The sequence below is a fragment of the Equus caballus genome, chromosome 6 (genome assembly GCF_041296265.1).
Source record: "Equus caballus isolate H_3958 breed thoroughbred chromosome 6, TB-T2T, whole genome shotgun sequence".
NCBI classification, from domain to species: Eukaryota; Metazoa; Chordata; class Mammalia; order Perissodactyla; family Equidae; genus Equus; species Equus caballus.
Genome location: NC_091689.1, coordinates 41,937,492 through 41,955,399, shown reverse-complemented (window position 1 = coordinate 41,955,399; position 17,908 = coordinate 41,937,492). Strand labels below are relative to the sequence as shown.

At 39.9% G+C, this 17,908-nt stretch overlaps 1 protein-coding gene and 1 pseudogene across 5 annotated transcripts in view; one reads left to right on the top strand and one right to left on the bottom strand.

The window, feature by feature from the left end:
• Window positions 1–1,853: 1,853 nt before the first annotated feature.
• Window positions 1,854–17,908, top strand: part of ADIPOR2 (adiponectin receptor 2) — a 126,219-nt gene continuing 110,164 nt past the window's right edge. The window contains exon 1 of one of the 5 annotated variants that reach the window (XM_023642181.2): window positions 1,854–2,228. The gene's annotated coding sequence lies outside the window, so the exon portion shown is untranslated. Of the gene's footprint in view, window positions 2,229–2,308; window positions 2,914–6,067; window positions 6,232–6,394; window positions 6,559–17,908 lie in introns of those variants that run through there. The other 4 variants (XM_070269131.1, XM_070269129.1, XM_070269133.1 and 1 more) reach the window with 4 other exon arrangements.
• Window positions 5,389–7,039, bottom strand: LOC100055856 (protein SDA1 homolog; annotated as a pseudogene).

The window sequence follows — 17,908 nt, the reverse complement described above, 5'->3', positions numbered from 1 at the left end:
GACACAATAAGAATGTAGACAGCAGAGACTCTAAACATCCGAAGCTGACACTGGAGGACACACAATTTTACTGAAGTGCTCTTGGTTTTTGGACAGATAGTCAGAAGACCATATATAAACATTAGTAGCTGAAGTATAGTAGAAGAGAGGACTGAGAAATCCTTGGAACATTCAGTGGTGACATTTAGGTAACAGATAGAGTGAAGCCAGCCAACGAGGTGGGTGGGACTCAGGGGAGTGTCCCTCAGGTCAGGGATGGTGGAAACTTCCTCATTAGCACAGAACGTGTGAGCATTTTGAGGAAATGATGTGGTTTGTTTCATCATTGTGAGCAACAGGAATTGGCAGTAGTGATCTGAGAATGGTATCAATGTGACAGAGAATCGAGAGGTAAAATCTTGGTGGGAAAATGATAAAGCTCTTTATCACATGTTTTAGCACACAATGAACTGTTTCAGAGGAAACTTCTTAAAACACTTTGTCTTGTCAAAGCAAAATCAGTAACAGAGAAGGATGCAGAAAACCTTTGAGATCTTTGAAGAATCTCTTTTTTAATTGTTTTATTTATACAGCTCTGTCACCTTTAGTAGATTTCTTATTAAGCCTGAGGCTCTATTCTTCTCATCTTTGCCCCATGTGAGTTGCCATACTGGGTCAAATTTGCAATCTGTATTCTGCTTCTGATGCGCTGTGGAAGTGTGTGATTGTCTTCCTTAATTTCAATCTCAAAAGCTTTATGTCTTTAGTTGGAAAAAAATAGAAGTCATTGTAGCTATGTCTTTCACAAATTATGTAAACTTAAAAAAGATCCTTTCTATTTTCAACGTAAACCACTCCCTGAAGGGAATTAGTTCTCTAAATTTAGTCCTTATTATTTTATTTATACTAATTTTATCTCTTTCAAGCTTGAGTGGCCTTAGCTCTAAAATACTAATATTAAAACCATCTTATTCATGTTCTTTATGATTTTAATAACTTTAATCACTTCTTAGAATTTACATTACAGCTAGAGAGTTTTCTATTTTTTTGTTGTTGTTTGTTTTTCCTCATCTGTCAGATTCTAGGCTTTTTGATATGAGATCTATGAAGATTTTCCAGCATCCTTTGTTTTCACTTGCTGTGGTCTGAGGGAAGGAATAACAAGCCACGGGCACAGGCGTTCTTGAAAGCTTATGGATTTATTTTAATCAATAACAAGGTTTTGACAGTTAGGGCAATTACCTCCTTCAGAGTGTGATGAATTCCTCTTAGAACTGAATGTGAAGAAAACATTTTTCTACGCCAACCAACTCCTATACTTCCTTTTCACATAGAATAAGTATCTAACCAAACTGTTCTTGGTTTTTAAGAAGTTAGAGCTCAGCTGAAACTTCACATGTAGAACAGCACTCATTCTTGGTAAATGGACACAGAATTCTACGCTGAAATAGTTTCTGATCTGCCACTACATTGAAAACACGTTAAAAATCGTTCTGAATTGCATATATTTTAAGAGTGGGCTCACATTTGTTTTTTCCAAGTAGTGGGGCATAGGCCATAATACCTTAATAAGGTAATAAAAGGCAAACGCTATTGTTTTGGGCAACAGTTGGCTAATGCTAACTCCTCGGATTTATTTCCGAAGCTTTCAAAGACGATGCCTAGCAATATATTACCCGTTGGCAGAAACACACGATCCACCCTAAATCTCTAAATTTTGGCTTCGGCCCAAGGTGTGTAATCCGTAGCCATAGAGACTCAGAAGAGCGTCCATGAGCCTGGGCTGCCCCTGCCTCTTCTGATTTAAGCTGCTTCCCTTTTCGGTGAGAGGTAAAAACGAGCAGGATTTATGCGAGTGGCCGTGGAGCGCGCGCGCTCAGTTTCCCGACGCTCCAAACTGCTTTCGTTGAGAGCCTGGCTGAACCACAACTCCCGGGACGCACCCGGGTTCTACAGCGCTGAGGGGCAACTTCCGTCTTTGGCTAGCGCGGCTGCGCACCAGGCCTGGCCTTATTGGTTCGAAGTGCCTCGTGCGATAAGCGTCACGGCGGCGTGCGGCCGTAGGGGCGGGAAGACGCGGCGGCAGTGGCGGCGGCGGTCGCGGCGGCGCGAGCACGGTTCCAGACGCGGCGTCGCGGCGGCGGCGCACCGAGTTGGGTCCCCTCCCTCCTCCGCTCCCCCCTCCTCCCCTTCCCCTCCGCCTGGTTCCCGCGGACTCTGGGACGAGCGGCGCGGCGGCGACGAGCTGGGTGAGGGTCTCAGGAGCCGGAGCGCCATTTCCTGGGGGAAGGGGGCAGAGCCCGCGGTCGGCGGGGAGGCGAGGGCTGGGGGGCGAGTGTCCGGCGCGGGCCCGGGGCCGCCCTCGCCCCAGCCCTCCGCTAAACCCCCCGCGCTGACCCGCCGCCTCGCAGCCCGGACGACCGCCGGGGGCCTGGATGCCTCTCCTGCAGCCGCTGTCACTGGAGCCTGGCGCCCCCGGCCGCCCGCTGCCCGCCCGCGTCCGGGGCCCCTGCTCGCCTCGCGGGCGCTGCCGTCCTCGCTGCCGGCGAGCCTGCCCTGGGCTGCGCGTCCCGTCCCTCCCGTCGCTCGGGGGTCCTCGCGGAGGCGCGGCGGTCCCGGCGGAGGCAGGCCCGCTCCTTCCTCGCGGCGCGTCGGGCGGCCGGCTGGGGGTGGCTCCTTGGGTCCTGATTGCCGAGCCCCGTTTTGCTTTTCGTCGTCGGCGTTTGCTTCTTTTAAAACTGCAGATAAGAGGGTTTAAGTGAGTTCTAGAGGACTATGACAGAATTTGGATTGGAAACCGATTGGTACTTTTTTCCTGCTCCTGGCTTTTGAAGTGATTTAAACGTTCGCCCTTTGGAATTTGACAACTTCATGAGATGGCCCAACAGTGAATTGTAGTAGAAAGATTTAAATCTCCAACTGGGATCTTAGTGGGTATGGTGACTTCATTGCAGGTTGTTGACATCTTTTTAGTAAAGTGGTCTTTTAATCTTATTTTTAAACTCGATTTCTCAGCCTTATGTTATTCACATTCTTCCAAAAACAGTCCTTACCCCTTCCTCCAAAGAAACCATTTAAAATTCCCGAGAAATCTGTCATAGCATTTAAAATCATTTGATCGCAAAACTCTTCCCAATGAAGTGTTAAAAATAATTTCTTTTAATCCAAAGCTTTGTTTTTGGAGGGAGATCATCAAGTTTGTCAGTTTCGAAGGTTCAGGTGCCCTCATATCAAAGGCCACTTTTGTGTCTCCTTTCACCACCCTCTGACTCTTATTTTGTTAGAATTTCATAGATTTTTCATTTCATCAAAGTGATAATTTTCATTCTTAATTTTTACTTTATAGAAATTTCATTTGAAATGCTGTTAGTTCATAGATGTTTTCATCCTTTCTCACAGATTTGTCAGAGTGCGGACTGAAGATCTGTAGCTAAAATCATTTCATCAGTAGTTGAGACTTGCACATGTGGTGGCAGCTGCTTGGTGGTGAATTATTATGAAATCTGAGAAAATTTCAAATTGATTTAAATATGAAAGATGTATTTCTTTTAGCTTCTATCTGTAACTGCCTACCCAACAGTATATGTTCTTATGTAGGCTTTAGGCTACTTGGCAAATTTTTTCTTCTTACTGGGGCAGTAGGACGTAGGGGAGGATTTCCAGAGCTTAAAAGTACTCTCGTATGTGTTTTTCTATCCCTAGACTCAGGGCTTTCTTTGGTATAAATCACATTTTATTTTCCATAGTGAAAATAATTTTGTCTTATTCTTTATTTCAAGGGTCAGCAAACTTTACAGCTTGCAAGCCAAGTCCTGCCAAGCTGCCTGTTTGTGTAAATTAAATTTTTACTGGGGCATAGCCATATGCCTGTGTCTAGGTATTGTCTGTGGTGGTTTTGGCAGTGCAGCAGTAGAGTTGAGTAGTTGGGACAGAGACCCATATGGCCTACAAAGCCGAAAATATTTACTGTCTGGCCCTTAATAGAAAAAGTTTGCTGACTCCTACTTTATTTTGTTAAAAATGATGCATATTCAGTGTAGAAAATTAAAATGAGTCAGAGAAGTATAAAGGAGAAAATAACAATTATACAGAATCACACCACTCAGAGGCGTTTGTTTTTGTGTTATCATATAGAATCTGTTAGTGATTGTTTTTATATAAATGGGCTTACATTGTTAATTGTTGGTTTGTAATCTGCTTTAAAAAAATCTCAGGTTATTTTTGACTATTGAATACATTTGCATTTTCTGCAACAAAGATTTCACTAGAAAGCGGCTTGATGAGCCAGGTTTTCCTGATTTGTCTTACCTGTCAAAATTTTAAAAGTCAGGAATAATAGATGCTTTATGATGATGATGATGTGGTGGTGATGGTGGTGAACACCATTTATTGAGCACTTACTGTGTACCAGATAGTTGTCTAATACTTTACATGTATTAAGTCATTTAATACCTGCAGCAGCTCTGTGGGTACACATGCTGTTATTCCTATTTACAGATGAGGAAACTGAGGCACAGAGAAATGAACTGCCCAGGTTTATCAGCTAGTTAATGGTGGAGCTGGGATTTGAATTCATGCAGTCTGGTTTTGGGACCCAGGCTCCCAGTGTCCTGCAGAGCCTCTCCTTAAAGTACTGCTCAGTGTGGACAGTCCAGAGGCATATAATGTACAAATTCCTGCTTATGCTCTTCTTTCCAGTTTCACTCTTTGTAGAAAACCACTGTTAACAGTTTGATATAGAGCTCTTTTTTTTTTTTTTAAGATTAGCCCTGAGCTGACATCTGTTGCCAGTCTCTCTTTTTTTTTCCTTCTTCTCAAAGGCCCCCAGTACATAGTTGTATATTCTAGTTGTAGGTACTTCTGGCTCTGCTATGTGGGAAGCCGCCTCAGCACGGCTTGATGAGCGGTGCTATGTCCACGCCCAGGATCCGAACCGGTGAACCCTGGGCTGGTGAAGCAGAGCGCGTCAACTTAATGGCTCGGCCGGCCCCTAGAGCCCATTTTGTCTACGTATGCATACATTTATTTAGAAATCTGTCCACCCATGCAGGTTTTTAAAAAAAGTTAATAGTGTTTATTTTTTAGATTTATAGAAATTTGTGTGGCTAGTACAGAAAGTTCCCATATCACCCATCCTCCATTTTCCCTTATTAACAACATCTTGCATTAATGTGACATATTTATTAACAATTGAGGAAGCAGTATTGGTACAGTGTTATTAATTAAAATCTATAGTTTATGTTAGGGCTCATTTTTTGTGTTGCAGAGTTGTGTTTTTAAAAAGCAGGAGCAAACCAGTCGTTCAGCAGTGTGCTTTCTTGGGTGGTTTTCAAAATACAGTGCTTCTGGACTTTTTAATGAAAATAAACATTCTTGAATGACTAATTTTCATATTCATGATATGAATTTAGCATTCTCCTTGGAATGGAAAACTTGGTTGAAAGTTACCTCATTCTTTTTCTCTTTTTCAAAAGTTTATCTTTTAACACCAGCTGCTTTTCTCTAAAGGAATGCTTATTTTTTCACTGGACGTTCTGGCTGCTCCAGGAAGCTGTTTAGCTTCTTGGAGATTTCTTGCTGTTCTTCATTATAAGAGTGGTGCACGTCAGCATCCTCCGCCTCACTGGCACTGGTACTTCCCTGCCCATCTTTATCATTCTCAGCATTCTCTTCCTCTTTCTCAACTTTAGGAGAACTTCTGTTCCTGGAGTGTAATCTGTAGCATCTAATTGTCCACATTCTTGCACTCTTGGTTTTATTGAGGCCTCTGTAGTCTTACGCCAGAATTTCTTCTGCACTATCTTGAGGAGTCACTGTTTGGAAGAAGTGAATCAAAGTTCTAGCAGACATCATTGCATTCTTGTCTTTGTGTGTTTTATACTGGGCGGGTCTTGAGGAAGTTCTTCAGTCATTGAGCTCTTGTGTCTTTCGTAGCATTGATTCCTACTGTCATGACTTCCTCAGAGTTCTTGTCCATAACGAGATGGGTGGCCAAAGTTATGAGCAGTGACTGAATGCGCATGACTGGCATGATCTCTGGGATGTTTGTGTGGCAAACAGAAGGATCTTGTTACTTTTCTTTGGTGCTACTGCAGTAACCTTTGCACAGAGGGATGGAAGTTTAGAAAGCTCATGAATTCCTACCAATCTGGAGATAAGGTTCGTGAGCATCATCTTCAATTCAAGCATCTCCTTAGAGGTCTTTAGCCGCTTTAGTAGTTTTTCTGCAAAATCTTGGGGATCATGAATCAGGTGGGTATATGAAAAGTTAAACATCTCCAGTTTTTTCTTTTGTTTCTGTAGCACTTTCATAACCTTTTCAACCTTTTTTTGTATTTGGAGCCTCTCTTCCCCGTGGCATACTGCACTAGCGTTCTGAGTCGCTGTCCTGTTTCTCTTGTTCTTCTCTCCCTAGGAAGAATGTCAAGGCAGCAGTTAATATCTTGGTGACCTTAGAGAAGCATGCAGTTGTGATAACATCGACAGTCTTGGCATCATTTCAGATGTTTCTTCTGTAGTGTTCAGGCATCCCTTCCGAAGAAATCTTGGCTGCAGTTGCATTGCTGTCTGTTAATATGTGTACGTGAAATTCTACGATAGTATATTCACTCTGTTCTTCTAGTTTGCATTTTTATTCTCATCAGTCACAGAATGAGTATATAAATCTCAGAAGCTTATATGGCATAGAAGTTCAGAGAAGAGCTCTAGCAAACCTTATGGATCGATGAGATTCTTCTGAGATGAGAGCTTCCCAGTGTCACAGTGTTGTTGGAAGGTCTGCGTTCCACACAGCGTAGTTGTGGGAGGGCCGATCTTTCAGCTCTTGAGGAAAGTCATCTAGATGCTCTGGGTAGCGGTGACCGATCTGTGCCATAAATATCACCAGCTTGCCAGTTTTTTGCTAGGTTTATTTGGTTGCAATTTGAAAATCTCCATATTGAATTTATAGTGGATATTTTACGGCTGTAGTAGCTCCTCAGTATAAGTCAGAGGGTCCACTTTATTAATTCTGTGACTGCTGCAGGTTGCTGGGCAGCTAGTGTTTGTTTCTGCTGGACATACTGCCTGCTGACTGGCTCTCAGAAAACCCATACCACTGACACCAGCCAACCCTTCTCAGCTGTTGCTTGGAATCATGCTTCCGGGTGTGACTGGAAACAGCACTTGGGAGCTCCACAGGTGGCTCCATCTTGGCTTGTAGTAGTGAGCTTTAAAAATTACTACGCGTGGGGGCTGGCCCCGTGGCCGAGTGGTTAAGTTCGCGCGCTCCGCTGCAGGCGGCCCGGTGTTTCGTTGGTTCGAATCCTGGGCGCAGACATGGCGCTGCTCATCAAACCACGCTGAGGCAGCGTCCCACATACCACAACTAGAAGAACCCACAATGAGAAATATACAACTATGTACTGGGGGGCTTTGGGGAGAAAAAGGAAAAAATAAAATCTTTAAAAAAAAAAAGCTGTACCTAAAAAAAAAAAAAATTACTATGCATGGGTAGCTTTCCAGGTCAATACATCTGCATCTACTCTGTTCTTTTAAATAGTTCTTTAGTATTTTATTGAGTGGGTGTGTCATAATTTATTAGTGTTCCTGTTGCTGGATATTTAGGTTTAAATTTCTTGTATTTTGTACATAGGTGTAGTCTGTACAATTGTTGCACACTAATGACTGACTCTTTAGGGTAACTTTCTAAGAATCTAATTACTGGGTTGAAGGAAATACATGTTTTTCATTTTGATGTATATTACCAGCCTGCCGTCCGGAAAGGTCACAGCAATATAAACTCTGACCAGAAAAGTGGCGGTCTACCTTCTCCATGCTATTGCTGACTTTTTTTTAAATCTTTGTTTATCTGATTGATACTTAAACATTTCTTGCAGTGTATTCTCTCTCACTGGGAGATGTGCTTTGTTTTGATAACATTCTTTTGAAGTTGATTTAGAATTACTCTGGGAGGGCATACATTCTGTAGTTGTTCTTTCTAGTATTCCCTTAAGACAGAGCTGCTACCTGGTCCTTGAAAGCAGTATGATTTTGCCTCCTCTGTTAAAAGAATCTGGGTGACTGCCCAGTAGAATGTATTATTTCTTGAGAGTAAGGGGCATACAGCTTTCTTCATATCTAATAGCAATCCTGGTATATAGCAGCTGGTGAGTAGTAAATGGTCTTTTCAAAACCTAAATTGGATTGTGTTCTTTTGGGCATATTGTTGAGTGAGGTGCTTTAACTTTGTTAAAAATAACCTTTCCAGGGGTCGGCCCCGTGGCTGAGTGGTTAAGTTTGCATGCTCCGCTTTGGCAGCCCTGGGTTTTGGGGATTTGGATCCTGGGCACGGACATGCACTGCTCATCAAGCCATGCTGAGGCGGCATCCCACATAGCACAGCCAGAAGGACCTACAACTGGAACATACAGCTATGTACTGAGGGGCTTTGGGGAGAAGAAGAAGGAAAAAAAAGATTGGCACCAGATGTTAGCTCTGGTGCCAATCTTAAAAAAGAAAAGCCTTTTCAAAGTCTTTGTGAAATATAAACTTGAAAAATTGCAGCATAAAATGGCCACCTTGGTGTATGTTCTCTTTATTTATTTATTTTTAAGATTTTATTGTTCCTTTTCCATGTCTGTGCCCAGGATTGGAACCGGCGAAACCCTGGGCCGCCGAAGCAGAGTGTGCAAACTTAACCACTCGGCCACGGGGCTGGCCCCCTCTTTATTTCTAAAATGAGATAAATAAGACTGATCAATAACTTAGGACCTGTTTGTGAGGAATAATTAACCTGACCTATTTAATAAGTACATTTGGTATTTAGTTTTAGAAGTTAAGGAGTAGATTAAATAGAGGATTTGTTTCATATAACCCTTGGTTTGGAATTTTCTGTTTTGGAATATACCATGTGTTAGAGGGAATGTATGCTGCCTAAATGATACTATAGCTTGTCTTACTTAAACACTGTAAGGATCCAGACAGAAGGAAAAGGGAAGGTAAATTCTGGAAACTGCCAGAATATCATCAGGCATGGGGAAAATACCTGTGGGAAGGGACACTTCAAGTTTTTTAATGGAAAACCGCAGAAAAATAGAATTTTCTTTATAGCTGACTTGTATAGTTATGTTTTTTATTGGACTTCTGTATTTTCCACAATAGCCATGAACTGGAAAACAGAGCATACCAAGCATATGGTTGTGAAGAGAGAATTAATTAGCTTATTAAATTTTGGCCATCTAGGCCTTTTCTTTTGTATGATTTTTTTGTTAGTATATTAGCTAATTATTTTTCACTGGCAGCTTATTCATTTTAATCCCATATGTCCTGAAATTTTAGTTTAGTGAACATGTAGGCTTAGTTGTACGTGTACGCCCATGCTTTGGTCAGGGAAGGAGTAGTGGTGGTGAAAACTCTTCAGCATGGTGGAACAGAAGGGTTATTTTTTATTTTCTTGTAATTTATTTATATCATATTTCATTCCAGAAAGAATTTCTGGTAACTTAAAAGATCCAGAAGTGTAATAAAAAATACATATAAAAGAAAAATGAGGAAAAGGAGGAAGCATGTATTCTGATCCCAGGTGGCAGCAAAGATAAAAAAGAAAATATGGTAAAATACATAGCATTAAACTGGAAGGAGGAACTAGACCAATTTTTCATGGACGAATCTCTTGACAGATTTTAAGGAACTATTTAAATTGGGCATTATATAAAAGTTTTTTTGGTCAGAGGCCCTAGTTAAAAGATAAGGACTAAACATTGATGTTTCAAATCAGTGAAAGAAATTTTGTATAGGGGTTGGTTTGAATATAGGCTGCAGGTGTGTGTTTTATTTGGCTAACATATTTTTATTTTCCTTCAAATATTGTAAACATACAGGAGAATACACAGACCAGTATAATTAACATTCATGCATCCACCATACAACCATATCAAATCTTAACATTTTCTTGTACTTCCCTTTTTTCTTTAGAAAAATATTTCACATACAGTTGAAGTACCTTCTTAGATTACGTTTTGGTTTCTTCCCAAAAGTAACAGTTGTCCTGAATTTGGTGTTGTCATTCCTAATACCTGTTTTTATGTAGTTACTGTATAGAAATGCATTAGTAAAACAAGTCATAATATTGCTTTGCATGTTTTCAAACTTCATGTAAAGGATATTCTACCTATTCTGTAACTTGTTTTTCATGAAGCATATTTTTTAGATTCATATGAAATTGCTAATATTTTACCTTTTTTTTTTTGTGAGGAAGATTAGCCCTAAACTAACATCTATGCTAATCTGCCTCTATTTTATGTGGGATGCTGCCACAGCATGCCTTGACGAGTGGTGCTAGGTCGGCACCTGGGATCTGAACCTGCAAACCTTGGGCTCCCGAAGTGGAATGTGGGAACTTAACGACTATGACGCTGGTCCGGCCCCTATTTTACCATTTTGACCTAGCAAAAGGGTAGTTTCTTATGGTTTCAACCTAATTATAGTCATCACTTTTATCAGCTGTATAGTTACATTATTCCATTATATGAATACAGTCAGTTTAAATTTATTTTCATATTGATATTTAGGTTGTTTCCAGTTTTTCCTGTTTTTTTTTTTTTTATTTTTTTTTTTTAAAGATTTTATTTTTTCCTTTTTCTCCCCAAAGCCCCCCGGTACATAGTTGTGTATTCTTCGTTGTGGGTTCTTCTAGTTGTGGCATGTGGGACGCTGCCTCAGCGTGGTCTGATGAGCAGTGCCATGTCCGCGCCCAGGATTCGAACTAACGAAACACTGGGCCGCCTGCAGCGGAGCGCGCGAACTTAACCACTCGGCCACGGAGCTAGCCCCCCAGTTTTTCCTGTTTTAAAAACAATGCTCATTGAACATTCCTGAGTAGGAATGCTTGTGCACATATTTAAGATCTTTGGCACGTTCTTCAGAGTCCATATTGGGAGCCATTAATGGGTTATGAAATCGCTTTAGAAATTTAAGTAGGTTAGAAAAATATCAGGTTGTATTGCAGGCAGTAAGGACAAAATGTTTTGTGAAATTTTTGTGTGTGTGTGTGTGTATGTGGTTACTAAGTTTGAAATTAAGTTCTCTGGGATAAATTATCCAGAAGTGGAATTATTGGGTTGGAGGTTATGGAGATTATGAGAATTTTTAACTCTTATCAGATATTGCCAAATCGCTCTCCAAAATTGTGTCACTTTGCATTTTGTAGCATGAGAATTTAAGAGTTTCCTGTTTCCACATCCTTATGATCCATGGTATAGTCAGATTTTTACAATGTTTACAAATCAGATGAGTGTGAAATGATATCACATCATCTTAATTTTTATTATTTTGCGATTAGTTATGTGATTGAGCATCTTTTCAAAACATTACAGGACTGTTCAGGTTTCCATTTCTTGAATTGGCTGTCCACCCCCTCCCCCATTGGGTTGTCTTTTTAAATTGATTTTAGGAGTTTGTTACATATTTTGGTTATGTCTTTTAAGTGAATTGCAAATATTTTCTCCTAGTCTGTGTGGCTTGTCTGTTAACTTTTTATATAGTTTGTTTTGTTGAACAGAAGTGATCATCAAATCTGTTTGCTATTTTCCTCATTGGTTTGTGTCCTTTGTGTCTTATTTAAGAAATCTGTTCCTTGCCCCGAGGTTGTTAAGAGTCTGCCATATTTTTTTATAAAAGTTTTAGAGATTTGTTTTTTTACATTTAGGTCTTGATCCTGCCTGAAAAAATAATTATTATTATTTCTTTAAGATTGGCACCTGAGCTAACATCTGTTGCCAGTCTTTTCTTTTTCTTCTACTTCTTCTCCCCAAAACCCCCCAGTACATAGTTGTATATTCTAGTTGTACGTCCTCTGGCTCTGCTATTTGGGATGCCGCCTCAGCATGGCTTGATGAGTGGTACGAGGAGGTCCATGCCTAGGATCCCAACCGGTGAAACCCTGGGCCACCGAAGCAGAGCGCCTGAACTTAACCACTTGGCCACGGGGCAGACCCCTAAAAAAATTATTTTTTGTATGTTGTGTGAGGCAGAGATCTAATTTAATTTTTTTTGTTTTTTAAAATTGGCACCTGCGCTAACATCTGTTGCCAATCTTTTTTTTTCTTTCTCCTAAACCCCCCCGTACATAGTGTATATTCTAGTTGCAGGTCCTTCTGGTTGTGCTGTGTGGGACACCGTCTCAGCATAGCCTGACGAGCAGAGTTAGGTCTGTGCCCAGGATCCGAACCGGCAAAACCCTGGGCCGCCCAAGCAAAGTGTGTGAAGTTAACCATTCAGCCACGGGCCCGGCTCCTAATTTAATTTTCCGTGTGCATAGCCACTTACCACAGCACTATTTAACAGAGTGTGTTTTAAAACTTGAACTGTAAATCTTTTAAGCAGTTTTTGGTTCAGCACAATAATAGCCATTTTGTCTTTCATCAGGCTGTTCAACATGTTTAAGTCTGTGACTTCTGGGCCAGAATAATCATTTTTTTTTTTTTTTTTTTTTTTGCTGAGGAAGATTAGTCCCGAGCTAACATCCGTTGCCAATCTTACTCTTTTTTTTGCTTGAGGAATAGCCCTGAGCTAATATCTGTGCCAGACTTCCTCCACTTTATATGTGGGTTGCCGCCACAGCATGGCTGACAAGTGGTGTAAGTCCACATGCAGGATCCAAACCTGTGAACCCACGCCACGGAAGCAGAGTGCCTGGAACTTAACCACTATGCCACGAGCTGACCCCATGGCCAGAGTAATTTGATTGGTGGATTACTTGATCCAGAAATAGAACCTAGAGGAGTAAATAGATACAGAGCATATTTTGTAGATCTCACCCAAATGTTATTTTTCTCAGCCACTTTTTTAATAGAAGCTGGGTTGCAGACAGTTTGAGGATATACTTTGATGAACAGACAGGTTGCTGTTTTTTTGTGTTGCTGGTTAATAGCCACAGACTTTGGAAACTAGATAAGCAAGTGTTCAGTCTTGATACTTAAAACTTCAGAATACTTACGTGTGTTTAGTCATCCAGTTGCTGTTGTCACAAATATGGTCTGAAGTTTGAGACTTAATTTTGATTTTAGGAGAATTCTTTATATAAACTTGTCTTAACTTTCTGAAATGTTTGGTAGAAATGTTTCTGAAATGTTTGGTAGAAACATAGTTAACCACTTCCTTGGATCTTCCATCCAGCATTGTGAAAAAACAAACTTATGGGTCCGGCCCCATGGCTGAGTGGTTAAGTTCACCCTTTCTGATTTGGTGGCCCAGGGTTTCGTGGGTTCGGATCCTGGGCATGGACATGGCACTGCTCATGAAGCCATGCTGAGGCAGCGTCCCACATAGCACAACCAGAAGAACCTACAAGTAGGATATACAACTGTGTACTGGGGGGCTAAGGGGAGAAGAAGAAAAAAGAAAAATAAAAGACGATTGGCAAACAGATCTGCTCTGGTGTCAATCTTTAAAAAAAAAACCAAGAAAACCCAAACTTGTGTTCTAGAGGGTATTATGCAGGATGAAATAAGGTCCTGGATGATTACTGTTTACTTATGGAGACAGGTTTTGATTTTGCCTGAAAAGTTGACTCTACAGGACAGATTTGATTTCTGAAATAGTTGGAATAATAGTGTGGTAGTAGAGTACCAGGTGTAGGTAATAGTGTGGTCATAGTGCAGGTAATTTATGGAAGGAGGTCTTTGCGTATTTTGCATATTTTGGTACAGTGTAGATATGACAACTTACGTATCTTGGCCTTGTCAGGATTTCTCTAACATTCAGGACTATTGTTCCTATAATGTACATTTGCATTTTTGTGTACTGTTCTTTGTTTCAGAAACAATACTAAGGGTTACTGTAGATCTTGGAAATGGAAATGACTGTTGTAATATGGCTGTAAGAATTGTATAAAGACTTTTCTCTTTTAAAAGTGTTTTTTAACCCTGACGATGACCAGTGGCTATAATGCGCTATTTTTGTCTTTCCCTATAAGATGGTGGTAAATTATGGTCTTTGGCATTAGACAGATACTGATTTGAATTCAGGGTTTTCCACTTAAGTTTGTGTCTTTGATGAGTTATTTGATCTCCTTGAGTCTCAGTTTCTTCATCTGTAAAATGGGACCACATTTCTTAAGGCTTGTTGGAGGATTAAATGAGATGATGGGTGAAGGGTCACCTACTTGGCCTGGTTCAAGGTTGGCTTCAGTCAATTTTAACTAACAATTCACTTCCCTTCAAAGAGAGAACATCATGAACCACCTACCTTTGTGGGAGGCAGTGTTGTAGTAATGGAGAGGGCTTATGCTGGGTAGTTCTTAACTTCTCCATTTTGTAACTTGTGTAACCTTGGGGAAAATTATCTAGACAATCTCACCCTCAGTCTTCTCGTTTGTAAATAGAGATAATGTTCTCTATGTAATGGCAGTGTTTTGAAGTTAAATAAGAATATATATAAAAGCTCACGTTATCTGGCACATGATAACTTCTAAATGAGCCTCTAAATTTTTGTGATGGGGCTGGCCTGATTGCATCGTGATTGGTTTCTCACGCTCTGCTTTATCAGCCTGGGGTTTATGGGTTTGGATCCTGGGCGCTGACCTAGCAGCACTCATCAAGTCGTGTGTGGCAGCATGCCACATAACATAGAGGAAGACTGGCAACAAATGGCAGTTCAGGGCGTCTTCCTCACAAAAAAATAAATACACACACACAAAATAAATTTTTGTGGTAATAGGCAATAATATTATGCTTCTGAAGTGGATCTCAAGAAGGATTTTTGGTTGGAGAAACCAGAATGATTATGAATTAGTATGTGTTTACTTTGAGAGCATAAAATTAGGGAATATTCATTGAAGGAGGCTTTTTTAAGGAGGCTACTGTATTTGGCCAAAATAATAATAATATGGTTGATAGCTCATACAGATTTGTAGTTTCCGCAAATTTTCAGGAATCTAGGATTAAGTAAATAAAGTTTAGCATTGTCATTTTTTTTAGCACTTAAAATTAACTTTACTGAACTATAATTTACATACAATAAAATATACTCAATTGTTCAGTTAGATGAATTTTGATAATTTATACACTCAGGTAACCATCGTCCCAATCAAGATACAAAATTTCTATCATCATCTCCCTTGTGTCTCTTTGCAATCAGTCCACTTACCCCTATCCCACCATAACTGGCCCAAGGAAACTACTGATCTGCATAGATTAATTTTGCTCTTTAGAATTTCATATGAATGTAATCATACAGTATGTATTCTTTAGTGTCTGACTTTTTCTACTGAGTGTAATGTTTTTGAGATTTATCTGTGTTGCTATGTGTACCAGTAGTTTGTTCCTTTTTTTTTTTCGGCCCTGAGCTAACGTCTATGGCAGTCTACCTCTGTTTTGTATGTGGGACTCTGCCATAGCATGGTTTGATGAGCTATGTATAGATCGGTGCCCAGGATCAGAACCAGTGAACGCCTGGCCACCGAAGTGGAGCCTGTGAACTTAACCACTACGCCATTAGGCTGGCCCCTAGTTTGTTCCTTTTTTTTTTTTTTTAAAAGATTTTATTTTTCCCGGGCTGACCTGGTGGCAAAGTGGTTAAGTGCATATATTCCACTTCGGCGGCCCGGGGTTCACTGGTTCGGATCCTGGGGTGGACATGGCACCACTTGGCAAGACATGCTGTGGTAGGCGTCCCACATATAAAGTAGAGGAAGGCGGGCATGGATGTTAGCTCAGGGCTGGTATTCCTCAGCGAAAAGAAGAGGATTGGCAGCAGTTAGCTCAGGGCTAATCTTCCTCAAAAAAAAAAAAAGAGATTTTAGTTTTCCTTTTTCTCCCCAAAGCCCCCTGGTACATAGTTGTGTATTTTAGTTGTGGGTCCTTCTAGTTGTGGCATGTGGGATGCCACTTCAGCATGGCTTGATGAGCGGTGCCATGTCCGTGCCCAGGATCTGAACCGGCAAAACCCTGGGCCACCGAAGTGGGGTGTGCGAACTTAGGGCCAGCCCCTAGTTTGTTCATTTTTATTGCTCAATAGTATTCATTGTGGTGTTGCCACACCACAGTTTGTTTATTCATTTACCTGATGTTTAGGTTTCCAGTTTAGGGCTACTATCATTAAAGCTGTTATGAACATTCATGTAGAAGATTTTTGTGGACTTATCTTTTTATTTTTCTTGAGTAAATTCTTGAGAGTAGAATAGCTTAGTCATATGGTGTCTGTTTGGCAGTTTCTTAAAGAGTTAACAGTTTTTCGAAGTGGTTGCATCAGTTTATCCTCCTGTCATCAGTGTACTAGGCCTCATCAATATTTGACGTTGCGTTGTTAATTTTAGCCGTTCCTTCAGTGTGACGTGGTATCTCATTATGGTTTTAGTTTGCATTTTTTCTGATAGCTGATGTTGAGCTTTTTTTCATGTGCTTATGGGCCATTTATATATCTTTTTATTAGGTGAAGTGTTTGTCCAATTCTTATATCCCTTTAAAAAATTTTTTTTATGTTTAAACAAACATCCTTTATTCTACAGAATAGTTTAAAGTATCATTTTATTCAAGTGATGTTCAAACGTGAAAAACAGTTGCATATGCCACAGCCGTTAATGAAATCATTACATTCAAATGCTTTAACAAGTCGTTCATTGAAACTACATCAATGAGGGGGACAGCATTAAAATTTTTTGCAGTCATTACCAGGTCCAGCCTAACCACGCTTTTGTAAATATTCATCAACAAAAACGTGCCTCAGGAACTCACCCAGTAAATTAAATTTCCATCTTGAAAAGTGTTTTGCTTCCATTAATGGAATCAGCCATGGTACTTTTTTTGATTTGTTTTCCAGAACTTTGGGATATATTGTATGGAAATAATGACAAACTCTGAGTAATTGCTGGTAATTAGACCAAATCTGTTATTCTCGTCATATTTCCATTTTGATTACTGTAAAATTGTTTTTCTTATTACTGAGTTGCAAAAGTTCTTTTTATATTCTGGATACAAGTACTTTGTCAAATATGTGTGTTTTGAATATGTTGTTCTATTCTGTGGCTTGTCTGTCATTTTCTTAACAGAATCTTTTGAAGAGCAGACATTTTTTAATTTTGATGAAGCCAGTTTATCACTTTTTGTGCTTTTGTGTCCTAAGAAGTATTTAGCTACCCCAAAGTTGTGAACATTTTCCTATGTGTTTTGTTTTGGAAGTCCTATAATTTTAGATGTTACCTTAGGTCTATGATTTAATTCAAGTTAATTTTTGTGTATGGTGTAAGGTAAAGGTTGAGGTTCGCCCCACCAAACCCCCCCCCTCCCCCCCGCATATGGCTATCCAGTTTTTCTAGACTATCTTTTATTCATTGAATTACTTTGGCACCTTTGTTGAAAATCGGTTGTCCACATATGAGAGGGTCTTTTTCTGTACTCTATTCTGTTACATTGATTTATATGTCTGTCCTTATGCCCATTCTACACTTTCTTAATTACTGTAGATTTATCGTAAGTTTTGATTATTCTGGGTCCTTTCATTTCCATACATTTTAGTGTCAGTGTCAAGTGATTGGTTGTCTAGCATGCAGAAATCCTTTAATAAGTAGTCAGATGGAATTTAATTTGTTCTCATCTAACTTTCTTGGGAAAAAACATGTAAATTAAAAGATTATCACTGAATTTTAATGGGTTATAAATTTGCGTGACTATATATGCCTTATTTTTATTTCTCTAGATTTGAAGCATGAAAGTATGTTTGAGTTTTATGGAAAAAAGCACAATAATGGATATAAATGGAGACGTAGAGATCTTTCAACAAATGAGAAGATATAGTTGTAGAAAAGCAGAGTTAAAAAATTTAAAATGTTAATACTCAATATTAAATATAATATTTTTTGTATGGAAGAAACTAGAAAGTACTTGAGTAATATGACTAGAAAGAGAAATCTTGTTTTCATTGAATGCAGTTTGGCCTACAAGCATATCTGTAC